A 15,610-nucleotide genomic window follows, 5' to 3' on the forward strand; every position below is an offset into this window, starting at 1 on the left:
ACACAGTTCTAAAAGTAGCTGCTCAGAGAGATATACTAATTGAATTTAATCAGTTGAAAGATTAACTTTTGCCCTTCATTTCTTTACTGTAATTTCTCAGTTTACTTTCCACAAATGATTACTGAGGGCCTGTTACATGCTGAGTAATCTTCCAGGTACTCTATCAAGTAAATAGAATAGATTCCCTCATAGGTATTATGCATCAGTGGGGGAGTTACACAGTAACTAAGTGAAAAATTGTGAATGTTACTGAGAAAAGCTGCTACAGAGAAAAAACAGTGGGACAAACATCTAGAGGATGAAGGGTGGTGTTTAAGGAGTTGTACTTATACATTCGCTTCTTAGAGAATAAGAGGTCTTATGCTTCTGGAGGTCTGTATCTTGCTTGTTTTCACATTTATTTTATTTTAGATCTTTGAAACAGAAGATGCTGCTCAATATGGAGTTTTCAAGCCTTTATCAAACACTTTTTGCAAATGGTAAGAAAAGATATTTCTAAGTTTAAAAAAATCCCCTAGTTTTTTATTCTTGTTTCCCTTTATGTTTTAAGTAGGGGGTGGGAGCGGGGGACCAAAATAAATGGATTACAGTCAATATAGTGTATGTGCAAATTAGTTTTCTTGCTAAAAGCCTTCTGACTAACGTTTTCAAGAGCATGCCATTTGTTGAATAGACAAGATCACCTGTAAGCGTTTTTAGTGTCTATCGCCGTGTCTGGGAACATTAGCAGACCTTGCTTATTAATGACTTTTCCCAAACTCAATCACCAGTTCCGCTGATGCTTAACAAGCTGATATCTCCGAAAGCCCTTGGTGACATTTCCTAGAAGCATCAAGAACCCGGAGGCTCTCGGGGCAAACTGGCGTGCTGACCTGAAGCAGGCGCTAGGACCGCCCAGACGCCGGTAGGCAGCCTGGCTCCCCAGCCTGTCGGAGGGATGGAGCCGCCTTCGCTGTTACACAAGAGAGCAGGCGGCGGCACAGCTCAGCGTCCGCCCCCCTTCTGGCCGACTGGAAGGTATTTACTTGCTGTTTATCGTGCAGATTTTGTACACTGTCAGTGTGCCTGTGGTGTTCATTTAATTTGCTGCTCCGCAGTGCTTCCAGCACTTGTTGGCTTACTATGTCATTTTATGTTAATTTCCACAGCTGACGGAAGCAACAGTGCCATAAAGAAATGGGCTAGATATTTCCAGAGGCTGAAATCTGGAGGCATTTGGAGGTGTAAGTATATCGGTCACAGATCTTTAGTGTGCCGGCTGCGTTAGTCGTGTCTCCTGACCGGCTTCTTCTTCATTGAAAGAGCCAGTGTAAAATGCCATCTGCATATTTCATTCATGAAGGAAAACACCTAGACGGTGACAGAAACCACTAAGAACGGGCCTGAAACTCCACTCTGGAGTGGATGTGGTCCCCTCTTCTAGCCTGTGGGTTTGGGAGAGGAGAAGCTGGATTTGCAACAAGAGTTTTCGTGGGAAAGAAATTGTGCTCAGGGCTGCAGACTGCTGGCTTGCGTTCTGCTTTCTGGCTTCACAGCTCAAAGATTATCCTTTCTAATCATTGCTGTGCTGCAGTGTAGGAGTCTTTTTACGCTTTCTTCATCTCTGCATCCCAATACTCATAAATGGGGCTGACTGAAAGCTGTTAAACCATTCTGTACCTCTCAGTGAAAAGCCATTGAAAAGACATCTAGTTTGCTTTCTTTTGACCATACTATGCTCAATACTACAATGAGTAGATTATACGCAGAAACATTTTTAAGAATTAATAACCTGAGATTCCCTGCCCTGTTCAATAGTAAATGTGGTTATGTGTGATAAGGCAGGTTTGCTGTTAGGAAACCCAAATGTAGATGACTCTAGAGAGAAAATTGGACATTCTCTTTAAATATTTTACAAATAAATTGAAGATGGCTTTGCGAGGTCTTGATACCAATTTCATGTATTTAAAAACCTTAAAGCCTCGTCCAGTTTTTCAGTTAGATTATTACCTTAGGAATTAGATCAAGTTTAGGTATCTTCTACCAAAATGTGATAGGTAGACATATTTATAAATGAATAAAATGTTGAGTCATATTAATTGTCAATTTGGGGGAAATTTTAAGATAAGTAGTGCCATTACGTTTTTCAGGAAAGAAAATATCAAATTAAACCCCAAAGTAAAGCATCTATATTGAAAATGCAACTTGAATGGAAAGCATTTTTAAAGAAATTTTAAATACTTTTAATGGTTCAAAAATTACATACTTTAAGTATATTACGTTTGATATGTTGACATACTCTAAACGAGATTTCAAGTTGTTTAGGTATTAAACTTTTGAAAATATACCTACAATTCTAAAACTATTTGGTAGAAGAGGGAAACGGGAAAAGAGGAAGGGATTGAGTCTAATTTTATTATCCTATACTTTTATATTTTGAACATTCTGGTTGAATATTTACTATATAAATATGCTACCTACTTTCAAAAAAATGTAATAAAAATTACAAATGGTTATAATAATTAACTTGCAATATCCTTAAATGCAAATGAATATACGTAAAAATAATGTGCTAATATTGTTATATTTCTTCAGCAGAGAAAATCTTTTTTCATTTGGAGGAAATTAGGGAAATCAGATTGGCAGTAGTAATAGGCTTTCAGTATTTCATGAAGCAAAAGTAATTTTTTGCACTTATTTTTGGTTGGTATAACAATATATTGCAGAGGCTCCATGAAGTTCATGTTAATAAATCTCTCTTTCTCTTCAACAATTTTTTTCCCCTATATTCTAAGTCTAGGAAGAGGACTTGATTCTTTCAAATTAAACTTGGGTTTGAAAATTCTTGCTAAATGAGATGTGTGGCCTTAAACTTTGGTTTTATGTCATACTCATTACATATGCCTTATTATACATTACTTAAAAATAACTTCATCATATGTTAAATTCAATGATGATAATGAAACAAAAATTCAAGAACATAGATCTCTGTTCAGAACATGAATTTCTTTCTGAATTTATGTCCTAACATTAAGTCCATTGGCTAGATCTAAATGATTGAAGACAATGGAACAAAGCTCAGCAGAAGTCTATAATTGCTTGTAAATAAGTGGGGCTTAAGCTGAGAAGAAAATGCAAAAGCTAAAATGAGTGTGTTCACATGTGAAAGTGATTATCAGGTGATTTTATCCCTGAGGATAATCTCCTTAGGCCTTGAAAAGTCTGGCTGCCTGGGTAAACCAGGTGAATGTCAACACTATCTACATTTACTAGATAATAGTAAGGTAGATATTTCTAAAGGATTAATTTGAACATACATATTTTTATTAAAAGAGGTTCAGCAAATAGTAAATCTGGTTACACGCATTTCACCCTCAGTAGTCCTTTTTTCCCTGAAGGACATAACATAATTCACAGTAGGGATTCTCAGATAAATTGGGGGTTTAGGAAGACATTTAAGAAAGAGATTGGAAAAGGATAGTTTTTACATGATTAAACCACTGAGAAGGAGTTAATGTAAAGCACAAAGAGGGATATTACTAAAAGTTGTCTGGCATTTCAGTTTACTTTTATTTTGTTACACTGAGCTTTGAGTAAGAAAAGATGTCTCCTAGTAGAAGCCATAGAAAATGCATAAAGTTAACTGCGGGCTGATTTATAATGGTAAGCCTTGAAGGAAGCACTTGATGTTTATTGTAGGGATAAAGAAATAAATGTAAAGAAATGACAAATAATCCTTCTTAATTTGTCCTGAAAGGTGATTACAATGCTAACATGAATTTTTGTGAAACTGTTGGCCACATATATAAACCATAATAATAGGATTGATATGTAACTTGAGAATTTCCTTGAAATCTAATTAGTATTTTTCCTTTTTAAACAAAGGAGTCTTTTAAAGGGAAAGGAAAGAGAGTATAATAGTGGCATGCCGCGTCCATATCAATTGTAACTCTGTGCACCAGGAGGGTTAAGTTATGTATTGGTGGAATTTGGCAAAAGAGATAAGATATTATCTACATGGTTTTGGGAGTAAGGTCTTGAAAACAAAGGTTTTGTTTCCAGTATTGACTTTAAGAAGAAAGTTTGAAGGTAAAGAAATAATTTTGTAGGTCCAGCGGAAAGCTTTTAAATATATGAGATTCAGCCTTTGGGTATAGAAGACCAATTAGCAATATGAAATGTGTACTGTGCAGTATTGATGAGCAGTTTTATCTAAGACATTGTCCATCTTTTATTTAATAGGGAAGAAGTTAAAAACTCTATGGAAAATGTTGATAAATATTAATCGTGCTTCCATACAGGTTTGAGTTATAAATGAGCTTTGATATAGTCCCCAAAATATAATACAAAAATTATAGTTCATACTTTGGAGTCAGTGTAAAATTGTATAGACACAATATTTGCTTTGGGGGGCATCTTTCATTAACAGATGTTCAGTAGATAGAGTTCTACAATAAAGAATGACTTGGTGGCTTTTTTAGATGTGGTTGTCTGGAAGACTCCCAAAAAATGTGACCCATTATCGGGGAGCCATGTGATAGAGGCAGCCAAGTAGCAAGCAGCGGTGTGCTGTAAGGGAAAGGGGGTTGGCTTCCTGCAACTTCAGTCCATTCTGTATCATTCTTAAGCTGTGGAAATTTGAGCATTTTACACCTTGATGAAACTTTATAGAGTTTTGAGAAGAATGAGAACATATGTTGAGAGTTCAGAACAGTATCTGGGGCAAATTTAATTTCTAGTCTGACTTATGAAATGTTATTGTCACTTTAGGAACTCACTCCTTTGAACACCTAGTTAATAAATAAGTGCTGGACTATTGCTCCTCTGCCTCCTTCCTTAAATTCTTTTGGTGACTCTATATAAACACTTGAGGGAGAAAAGACAGCCACTCCTGCAGACAGCAGAAAGAGAGAGCGTTGTTCCTGATTGTTCTAAAGACCAAGTCTCAGCTAGCTTTGTTAGATGCAGTAGGGGTAGATTTTTTTATTGTTTCCTCAGAAACCATCAACATGGTGGTTGATGGGAATTAATTACGATGCTATTCCTCAGGGAATATTGGACTGAGGTGACCACCTCCAAGGAGGCTAGACACGTGTTCCCTGGCAGAAAGACTGTGCTTACTGGACTTGGCCTGTCAAGCACTTCTCGAGAAGGTCAGTGAGATGAACACAGCACCTCACAGTGCACAACCAGGCTCAGTCGAAGTGAATTTGGTGATGAAGAAGCAAGTTCTTTGATACGTGGAGTGACTTACACTTTTAGAGTTTGTCTTATCAACATGCAACCATAGAATATATACTTGCAGACAAACGGCCACATGTATATATAATATTAATAAGTTTTAAATATATATATATAATATTTATTTATATATAATATATATTATTTATTTATCTATCTTTTTTTTAGTGAAAAATTGCTAGGGGTGACTCTTCAGCTAGGTATAACAGCAAAATTATTCAACATTTTCGCCTAGTGATTTCAAAGACCATTAACTCTGGATGTTATCAGCTGGCTGTAGTTGAGGCTACTTTTTTAGATAGAAATCAAAATAGAAAAGTAAACTAAGATAAAAGCATGAAAGAGGCTGGCATTGAAAAGATGCATGGTTGGGGGGAAAGTCCCTGACAGATCTAGATTTGATTTGGCCAAGTTCCTGCTCTCATAGAAGATAGAATCCTCGGGAGTGGCAGCTGCAGAGAACTGGCAAAAAGAGCCAATGCCCTTGCTGAAGGTGGAGAGGGCAGGGGAGAGGGAGGGGGGAGGGAGGGGAGGGAGGGGAGAGGGAGGGGAGAGGGTGGGGGGAGGGAGGGGGAGGGTGGGGGAGGAGGGAGGGGGAGGGAGGGGGAGGGTGGGGAGAGGGAGGGGGGAGGGTGGGGAGAGGGAGGGGGAGGGTGGGGGGAGGGAGGGGAGGGAGGGGAGGGAGGGGGAGGGAGGGGGAGGGCAGATCAGGAAGTAAAAATCAAGTCCTTGAGAGTTTGGGCTGCCAGTACTCGAATCTCTGCAGCTCTGTCATGCTCCTTTTGTGTATCCTTAGAAATGCAACTTTATCTATATAGGTCTTAGTTTCTTTATCACAAGATATTGAACTTTAGTAATAAATTAATATCATTAAATGAAGAATAAGTGTCATGCGTAAATATCTAACAGGCAGATAATTACCAAATGAGAGTTAGAGTGGCAATAATCACAGTAGGCAAACACATCTGAAAGCAGAAAGCATAGTTAGGATTTAAAAGGATTGTTTAATAAATGATTAAATGTACAATTCACCAGTAAGCTCTATTTATCTTGAATTTGTAAGCACCTAATAATGTAACCTAAAATAATATAAACAATATATAAAGCAAGGAAATATTGACAAATTCTCAATCATAGTGAGAGATTTCACCAAAATTATCTCAGAAAATGGGCAAAATTAATAAATAATGATAGAAAATTCGAACAATACAATTTATAATTTAAATCTAATAGACATATGAAAACTGCAACCAATATATTTATTCTTTTTAAGCATACGTAAACATCCTTTTCATGTATAAAAATTCACTGACACAAAATACAGAGTAAGCCCCAATAAATGGCAAAGATCAATATCATACAGTTACTACTATTTAAAATTCACAACATAAACATTTCTTTGTATCAGAAATTTATGTAGTTCAAATTAGCCATATTCAATATAAAAGGTAATAAATTCAGACTTGAAAATTTAGAAAATAGTGTCTAGACTTATAAATAGTTATGAAATCTCATTCAATTCCATTAAAAACTTCCCTTTTATCCATGCATCTCACTGGGATCATTTTTCAACCAGGCATATTTTTCATCTTTACCCCAGGATACTATGTAAGGGTTTAGATAAAACAACCAGATTTCTGGACTGAACACCTTTGAAATTCTCCCATTCAACAAGCAATAAACTGTTGGTTTATAATAACTGCATAATTCTGATTCTGAGGCCAAATTTCTACTGGGCCTACTCTGATGACTATTATGCTCTGTGGGTAAATCCTTATTTTGGTTAGAATTAACTCATAACTGCATGTAAGATGGTCTAAACTGCAATGTCCTATATTTTCTTAATATAGAAAATATTCAGTCACTGTAAATAAATACCAACCAAATCCATTATTGATGGAATCCTCAAATCTTCATCATGAATATTTTAGGTGTTATGCTTTTATCTATTTAGTTTTACATAGTATCTTGCCTTCAATTTGTTTTATAAACAATGTTTTAAAAATCTTAAAATATAGAACTTTCTATTATCTTTAGCAGACCACTCCAACATCTTTCTCTGAAAAAGTTGTAGTTACTGACAATTTTCAGTTGTCTAAATTCAAACTAGATCAACATTCCATTTCAGATTTATAGCAACTTTGCTCTCTGTGAAAAGGGCAGGGAAACTTACTGAGCATTACATATGCTCTCTGATAAAGAATGACCCCATTTTATGCCTTGACAAGAAAAAGACTCAAGGAAAGATATAAATCTTACATCCTTTTCTGTGTATGTCAAAAGTTATCTATCTGAAGAACAAATGGCTCAATTAAAGAGCAATTGCTCCTGGCAAAGTGATCCCTTAAGTGGTGCTTTTTCATTTTGCATGCATCCCTTTAGTTATTACTACAGTAAAAAGACCGTATATTCCAAGTCTTTTCAAGTTCTTTTCACGATGTTAAAATTTCTTTCTTTCAGTAATTTTCTGCTTCCATTAATTTGTTCAAACGTTTCAGTTTTCAAATATTTAAAATGAACTTTGGAAGGGACTTGTGAAATCTTGGTCCACCATCTCCTATTTAGAGATGACAACCCTGAAATTTCAGGTAGTCAGGTCATGACGTGCCAGATACTGAAGGAGAAGCCATGTCTTAGATTTTTCAACCTGGCCTTACTGTGTCAGTATATAGTTCATTAAAGTACAGTTTTAAAATGTGAAATCATATCTCTCAGGCAAATATAAAATGGACATGTATAAAAGATTTTACTAATGAAGGATATCAGTAAAATGTAATGAGCAGTTAGAGAAGCATTTAAGAAACTTCATATATATATATATATTTGTTTAAAATATATATATATTTTTAAAGAAGTGTGAGGATAAGATTGTGTTAAAAAAAAAGAAAGCTTAATCTTGGGATTCTCTGTTCTTCCAGACAAAAATTATTTGCATTTCTATGGAACAAAAGCCTGAAGGTTAGCAAGTAACTTCGGTAAATCTGGGACTTTAGTCAGTAGTAAACAATGAAATGAACTAAATGCCTTCCCTTGGATAATTCCTAGGTAGTCTTTGTCTCCATATGTTTCTGAAAGAACTTCCTGCCCAGGTTTTTGCATCATTTTCAAGGTCTAGATCACGGCTTGATGAACTAAGCCTGTGGCCAAATCCAGCCAATCACCTTTTTTAAAATGAAGTCTTATTGGCACACACATTTGACCTGATTATTTCCATAAGTTCAATAAATTCAAGAGTATCGATTAACCAGATAGGCCTCCTGGAGTTCGCTCTGCAAATATAGGGCCTTACAGTATTGAACAACCAGTAAAGTCATGGAATTTACTTTTGTCTGGAAGTTTCATAAGGAATATTGGGTTGGACTTTTAATTAAAGTTCTCTTTTAGTACCTCTTCTATTTGAAGGCTAGGAAACCAATCCCAAAACACTGTTCACTAGATTTCACCTGCAGTACCTCTGAATTTAGGTGAAATCTGTTTGAGAGCTCTCTCAAATTTGCCAAGGTTCCCAGCCTACTGGAAGTAACCTCTTACCTACATGGACGATAGGGACTCTGGAAGCAGGTACTTGATCAGCTTTCTAGAACGGCTTTGTGGGCGTCCATTCCAGGCATGGTCCTTAATAATGCACTGCCATCTTTGATTAAATAAGAATCATTCTCAAATATGAACCTCCAAGCATAGCCTCTGTTGCAACATTGATTTGTGCAGTTATGTCCTGGTAAAAATTAGCATAGATTCGCACTAATCTAATGCAAATAACCTATTGCCATGGAAAGTAAGGAGACTCAATAAAAATACTTGTTCCCAAATTCCAAGTGGGTCAGAGAGACTCAGATATCATTTAGAACATTTAATTTCAGTTTACAAAACATAAGCCTCTGAGATTAGGACAAGAGATGGTCTAAGAAGAAAGAGAAAGGGTTTCCTTATATATTTATTCACAAATAGAAAGTTAAAATAATGTCAACCATATTCCAGACAAATAAGCACAATTAAATATTCCTTATGAGCTCCTTTAGTGCTTGCTTCCCTGGACCTAGGACCAGCAGTCTGTTTTCATGTAATATGTCTGCTTCTGGACTCTAGGGGGGGGGGGGGGGGTGTCTAGCAAATGCTGACTCATTGCACTGGTGCAGCCTGAAAGTTGTGTAAGCTATGTGAGTTTAGAAACCATCACCAGGGGTTTATTCGCTGAAGAGTACTTGGTATTGTCCATTTTATGAGACTCTGGGACTATTCTTTGTTGAAGGCACCATTTCTAGCCTACAGTTCATAGCAGAGCCTTCAGGAAGGCATAAAAAAACAGGGAACTGTCTGATGATGAGACTGACCGAGTGTGGTTAGCTTATGAAGATAACCAATGACGTCAGAATTGAGGACAGTAAAAATCTCTAATAGTTTCTCTTAATGGTTTGACCAATGTTTTCCCTGAGGGTGAACTATATTATGGAAAATACTGAAGAATCTCCAGGGCCTTCCCAAAGCAGCATCTAATTTCTGAAATATTTATATGAATTGTATTTTGCTTATGCAAATTAGCCTAAGGAAGTCTGAGCCTCTCTTCTGACATTCCGGTCCTTTCACGCAGCTCTTACAATAGCATTGAACTAATTAGTAACCAGGAAGTTGCCAAGCAAACTAATTATTTCTGGCATCTTTTTTTTTACTTTCATAAAATGAAACAACAAATCTTTCTGATTTCTCAGATGCTCTCACAAGTAATTTTAAGAGTTAATGTTAGGGTTTTTGGGGGGTGACCTCCAAACCTGTTAAAGTCTAATTTTCAAATCATAATTCTCTGGCAAATAGAAAATGAACGTATGTGAACAATTTCATATAATGTGTTAATTAATAAAGGAACCAGATGTTATGATTGTTGCAGAGAAAATATGAGAAATTAGTCTATAGAGGCAATTTAACAGACATATTAGGATAAAATTACTGAATCAGATTTTAAAACTGGCTAATAGCCAACAGGCCATACATCTTTGGGGTTATTTGTTCCACTGGGTGAAAATGACTCACGTGTAATGTACAAAATTCTATAAATCAATAGGTGATTTTACTAAGTTTGGGACTTTAATTAGTAACAAAATATGAGATAAACTGAGCACTATTTTTTTTTAGACCCATGCTGTCCGATCAGGCAGCCACCAGCTAATTAAATGTGGCTATTTAAACTTAAACTTGAATTGGTTAAAAATAAACACAGTACAAAATTTAGTCCCTCAATCACACCATCCACTATTCATGTGCCCAGTGGCTACCCTTGCCTAGTGGCTACAATATTGGCCAACATTTCTATCTTAACAAAAAGCATTTTTGGACAACACTATGTCTTCCTGGACAATCTCAGATGATCATTGACCTTGTATGATATTAAAAGAATATGCTGGCCATGTTTTGCCATCTTTCCAAGTTTCAGAGAAGTTTTCTGATAGTTTTAACTGTGGTAGAATTCATAGCCACCTAAAGTAAAATTATACAGTAAATGCCTGCTATTTAAATAGACTTTACATGTATCATGATCATGTTGAAATAGAGTAATTATATGAGTAAACCAAATGATACATGATATATTTTGGTAGTATTATAAAAAATGACTTTAGAGCAATATACATTTTTTAAGAGCATAATATTACCAAAATATAATGTATCATTTGTAATTTTATCAACTCTTTAAAAAAAAAACATGCAGAAGTTGGGATACTGTGAATGGTTCTGATAAACCAGAGTTGGTCAAAACAGAGAAGCAGAGAAGATGTAAGTCAGGGCAACCATACTATTTAAGGCAATTTGTATAGCTATTTGCTTCACATAGAATTTTGTTTTTTTGTGCACAATTATGATAAAGTGGAATTACTAATACTGTTGCAAAAGTAACTTCTATGTTAAATAGAACTTATGTTTTGTAATAACACTCAGTTGTGCTGTAAAGAAGTACAATATTATCAAATAGGATGATGTTTGAAAATTGTGAAAATTAATCTTATAATAGAGAACAACTTTACCTTGGATTTTTTTGTTAACAAAATGAAAGCATTATTTCCCTGAATTTCATTATTATTTATAAATGTCATCATTTATTTAACAAATAAATAGTACGTGCCTCTTATACAAAAAAGATAGAAACAGCCTCTTATACAAACAAGATAGAAACAAGATAGAAACATATGGAGGGTGCAGACTGCTAAGGAAGACAAAAATAAGCAAATAGCTAATTAATTACAAACGTAAGTCTTATGAAGAAGTTCTATGAGAGCATGTGTGGGGAACCTTTTCCCTGTCTGCTGGGCTAGGAGCTGGGTATATATTTAGAGGGATGGAGTCAAGCAGGGCATTTCCAAGAAAGTGACACTTAAATTAGGATCTAGAAGGCAGGTAGGAATTTTCTAGATAAGAGGGTTGTAGAGGGGGTAGGGTAGGAAATGTCAGGAAGAAAACATCATGTAGAAGGTTCTTGACAAAAGAGGTAGCTTGAGCATTTGAGTTCTCAATTGGATGAAGCCTTGAGTTGAAAGAACTGCTTTTTAATGTTGATATTTCCTTTTCTTGGCAAAAGGAAAGAGAACAGATTGGCACAGACTACTTTCTTATATCAAGTTGCAATCAAGGAAATACATAAGTAGACATAATTCTAGTGACCTAGACATATTTCCTTCTGGAAGAAAGCTGCCTGGATAGTCACCTTGACCTTCCAATAAGGCCTGAGATGGAAGAGGTCAGCTTCTAATCGTATCGTGATTTAATTCATCCACCTTTGACTCTCTGGGCTTATTCAAACGAAGTTCTTTCTTGTAAGTAAGAGTCAAGCCTTGCACGGTTTTAGAGACTTCAGGCACAGCTTCAGGTGCCTAAGGAATCAGAGAAAGAGGGTTACTCGCCTTGTTTGGAAAATAACTACAATATTAATGCCCAAATGTCTCAAACTTAATTTTTTATGGTATCATATATATCATCTCCATTCAGATATCTGATGTTAAATTTGATTACAGAATTTTAGATTAATTAGTGAATAGATGAATTCAGACTTTATTTTTGAACCTTACCTGGAACTTTATGTTGGCAACATATTTCACCCTTCCCACACACCTTTCATGATGTACTTATCCTGCCATTCTAAATTTGTTGCTACATTTAACATCCTTTCTAGAATGTGAGCACATAATAATCTCTGTATTCCCAGCTCTTAATATAATGCTTGGCAAAGAAAGATGTTCCATACATGTTTATGGAGAGACTAAGCAAGTAGATAAATGATTAGATTTATGAAATAATAAATGAATAGATTTGTGAAATTACCAAGAGAAAGAAAAAGACCTTAAATTACCTGGCTGAATCTCTGAAATATTTTTTTTCATTTTATATGGAAATAACTTAATAATATCTAAGTTATTTGACTAAATAATATTAAGAAAATTAATTTTTGAAGATGAGGATATCAGTATGATCAACAATATGCTCAGCTTCTATTGAATACCTCCTCTGTACAGATCAGCCATAAGAAAAAGGTATCAGACATGGTTCTTGCCTTCTAGAGATTTGTGCTGAAGTTGAAAAACAATAATGTGTACCTAAAAATGTAATGACTAATATAGGGAGTGTGTGCGAAATACAAAATGAATACAATGAAAAGTGAGAGATACCAGAGTTTGGAAGGTAAATCAGAAGCGAGTTATAAAACCCTGGTATATTATAAATCACAGAAGAGGGAAAGGTGTCCAGATACTACCAGATTCCTTTAATTGTTCTTGAAGACTAAGCATTGACTTATAATAATCTTACCCTACTGAGGATAAGATTTCTCAATACTTTATAGCTAGCTGCCTTTGAAGACATTGCTTATATTTTCCACATAAGAACAACTGGGAAAAAAGGCATGAAATTAATATTTGTTGATAACCTGCCACATCCAGACATTGAAAGCATTATTTTACATCCTGTGCCTCTACCTTCCACCCTTTTTAAGAACATAAATACATTCACAAAATGAAAAAAAAATTTTATCTGCATCTTTTCGTAGTTGTGGTGCAGAACTCAATCTGGAGGAGAACATTTTTTCATCAAACAACTTTGTTGCGGTGTACTTCAACATAAAATAAACTGCACCTATTTTAAGTGTACAACACAATGCATCTTGAAAAATGTATGCCCCTGTATAACCATGGGCACAATCAATATAGGAAATATTAACATCACCACAAAAAGTTCCCTGACATCCCTTTGCAGTGAACCCTGGCTGTAGGCTGTGCTATTCATCACTATGCAATCATTTGCCTTCTCTATTATTACAAATGGAATTGTACAATATGAATTCTTTTGTGGATGGCTTTCACTTAGTGTAATGTTTCTAAAATTCAACCATATCCTTGCATATATTAGTAGCTCAAGATTTTTTAAAAACTTTCTGAGTAGCTTTCATTTTGTGGATATACTACAATTTGTTTATCCATTCTTTTATTGATGGACATTTAGGTAATTTCTATTTGGGAGCTACTGAGAATAAAGTTGCTCTAACCCTTGATTTTCAAGTCTTTGCACAGAAATATGTTTTCATTTCTCTTGATGAGTACCTAAGAGTGGAATTCCTGAGCTATGTGACAGATGCACACTTAGCTGTGTAGGAAGCTGCTAAATTGTTTTCCAAAGTGTTTGTTGCATTTCCCATTCCCCAGCAGAAATGTAGGAGAGTCCAAGTTTTCCTCACCTGCGCCTGGTAGTGTTCATGTTTTTGAATGTGTCCCTTTGACTGTGTGTGGGGGATCTCATTGTGATTTTAATTAGCATTTCTCTGACAGACTCGAGGTGTTGAGCATCTTTACATGGGCTTGTTAGACTCAGTTAGCTTCTTTTAAAAAGTATCTGTTCAAATCTTTTGCCCACTTTCGTATTGTGTTTCTTGTCATAGAGTTGTCTATATGTTCTGGAAACAAATCCTTTGTGAGATACGTGTGTCACAAATACATTCTCTCATCCTATAGTTTCCTTTTTTTAAGATTTTATATTTTTAGAGCAGGTCAAGTCACACCAAAATTAAGAGGAAGTGATAGAACTTTCCTATATATACTGCCTTCCCCTACCCATCCACAGCCTCCCCCATTACTAACATCCCCCACCAGAGTAGTACTTTCATTACGACTGATGAACCTACGTCATGACCACTCAGAGACCATGGTTTGCCTGGGGTTCCCTCTCAGTGCTGTGCATTCTATGGTTTAGGACAAATGTAAAGTGACATGTATGCACCATTATGGTATCACGTGGAGTAGTTACGCTGCCCTAGAAACCCTCTGTGCTCTGTGCTCATCCTTTCCCCAGTACCCAGTCTCTAGGAACCACCCACTGATCTTTTTACTGTCTACATAGTTAGGCCTTTTCTGGAATGCCATACAGTTGGAATCATACAGTATGGAGCCTCTTCAGACTGGCTTCTTTCACTTCATAATATGCATTTAGCATTCCTCCGTGTCTTTTCATGATTTGATAGCTCATTTTTTTTAGCACTGAATACTATCCCGTTCTCTGGATGTGCCCCACTTATTCCCTTCACCTACTGAAGGGCATCTTGGTTGTTTCCAGGTTTTGCAGTTATGAATACAGCTGCTATAAACATCCACGTGCAGGTTTTGTTGAACATAAGTGTTCAGTTCATATGAATAAATATCAAAGAGCAAGACTGCCAGATCACATGGTAAGGGCATGTTTAGTTTTGTTTGCCTTTTCATTTCCATATGTTCCTTACTAATAGGTTTCAATTTTGATATAGTTCCGTTTACTTCTTGCTGGTTTGCAACTTCAGAAGTTGCCCTGGTGAAAACTGAAACTTGTTCCCATGCACCAAGGGTAAGGCGAGACTAAAGAAAGAAGCAGGCTTCCCCAGATGGGTAGGTGACAGGTTTAATAAACAAGGAAACTTACGTGTGAGGCTTATCTTGGGCAGCCACAAGACTGGTAGATCTCTGCACCTGCCTGCCAAAATCTTAAAAGTTCACTTAGAGGCTTTAATTAGGTTCAGTCGCACGTATCATCAGGTGGTCTCGACAACACATTGCGCTCTCAAAGTTGCATCCTTGAAAGCACCTTCTGATGTGGGAATGGTGGGCAGAACATATATTCCCAGAACAGGGAGGAGGGTAAGGGGCCTGAGCCTCTGGTGGCCTGGGTCCATCTCTCAAGTCAGCTGACAGTCACGTCCTCTCAAGACCTCCTCTAACACCTTTTTTTGTTCTTCTAAGGTTTGTGCAGAGTTTCACAATTTCACTAGAGGAAGAACTCATCCCATGGCTAATATTATTAAATTCGTGACTTGATTGATTCTATGTAAGGCAGTAATATTGAAGTTCTTCATACAAGAGTGATTTTATCTGATGCTTTTTGTTAACTAGTCCCC

General features: G+C 36.1%; 1 protein-coding gene across 1 annotated transcript in view; it reads left to right on the forward strand.

Moving 5' to 3' along the window:
- Positions 1-982: 982 nt before the first annotated feature.
- The window catches only part of RAB27B (RAB27B, member RAS oncogene family), a 139,049-nt gene continuing 124,421 nt past the window's right edge, over positions 983-15,610 (forward strand). The window contains exons 1-2 of the mRNA XM_037016446.2: positions 983-1,017; positions 1,149-1,223. The gene's annotated coding sequence lies outside the window, so the exon portion shown is untranslated. The remainder of the gene's footprint in view (positions 1,018-1,148; positions 1,224-15,610) is intronic.

The sequence above is a fragment of the Manis javanica genome, chromosome 9 (genome assembly GCF_040802235.1).
Source record: "Manis javanica isolate MJ-LG chromosome 9, MJ_LKY, whole genome shotgun sequence".
Classification (NCBI taxonomy): Eukaryota; Metazoa; Chordata; class Mammalia; order Pholidota; family Manidae; genus Manis; species Manis javanica.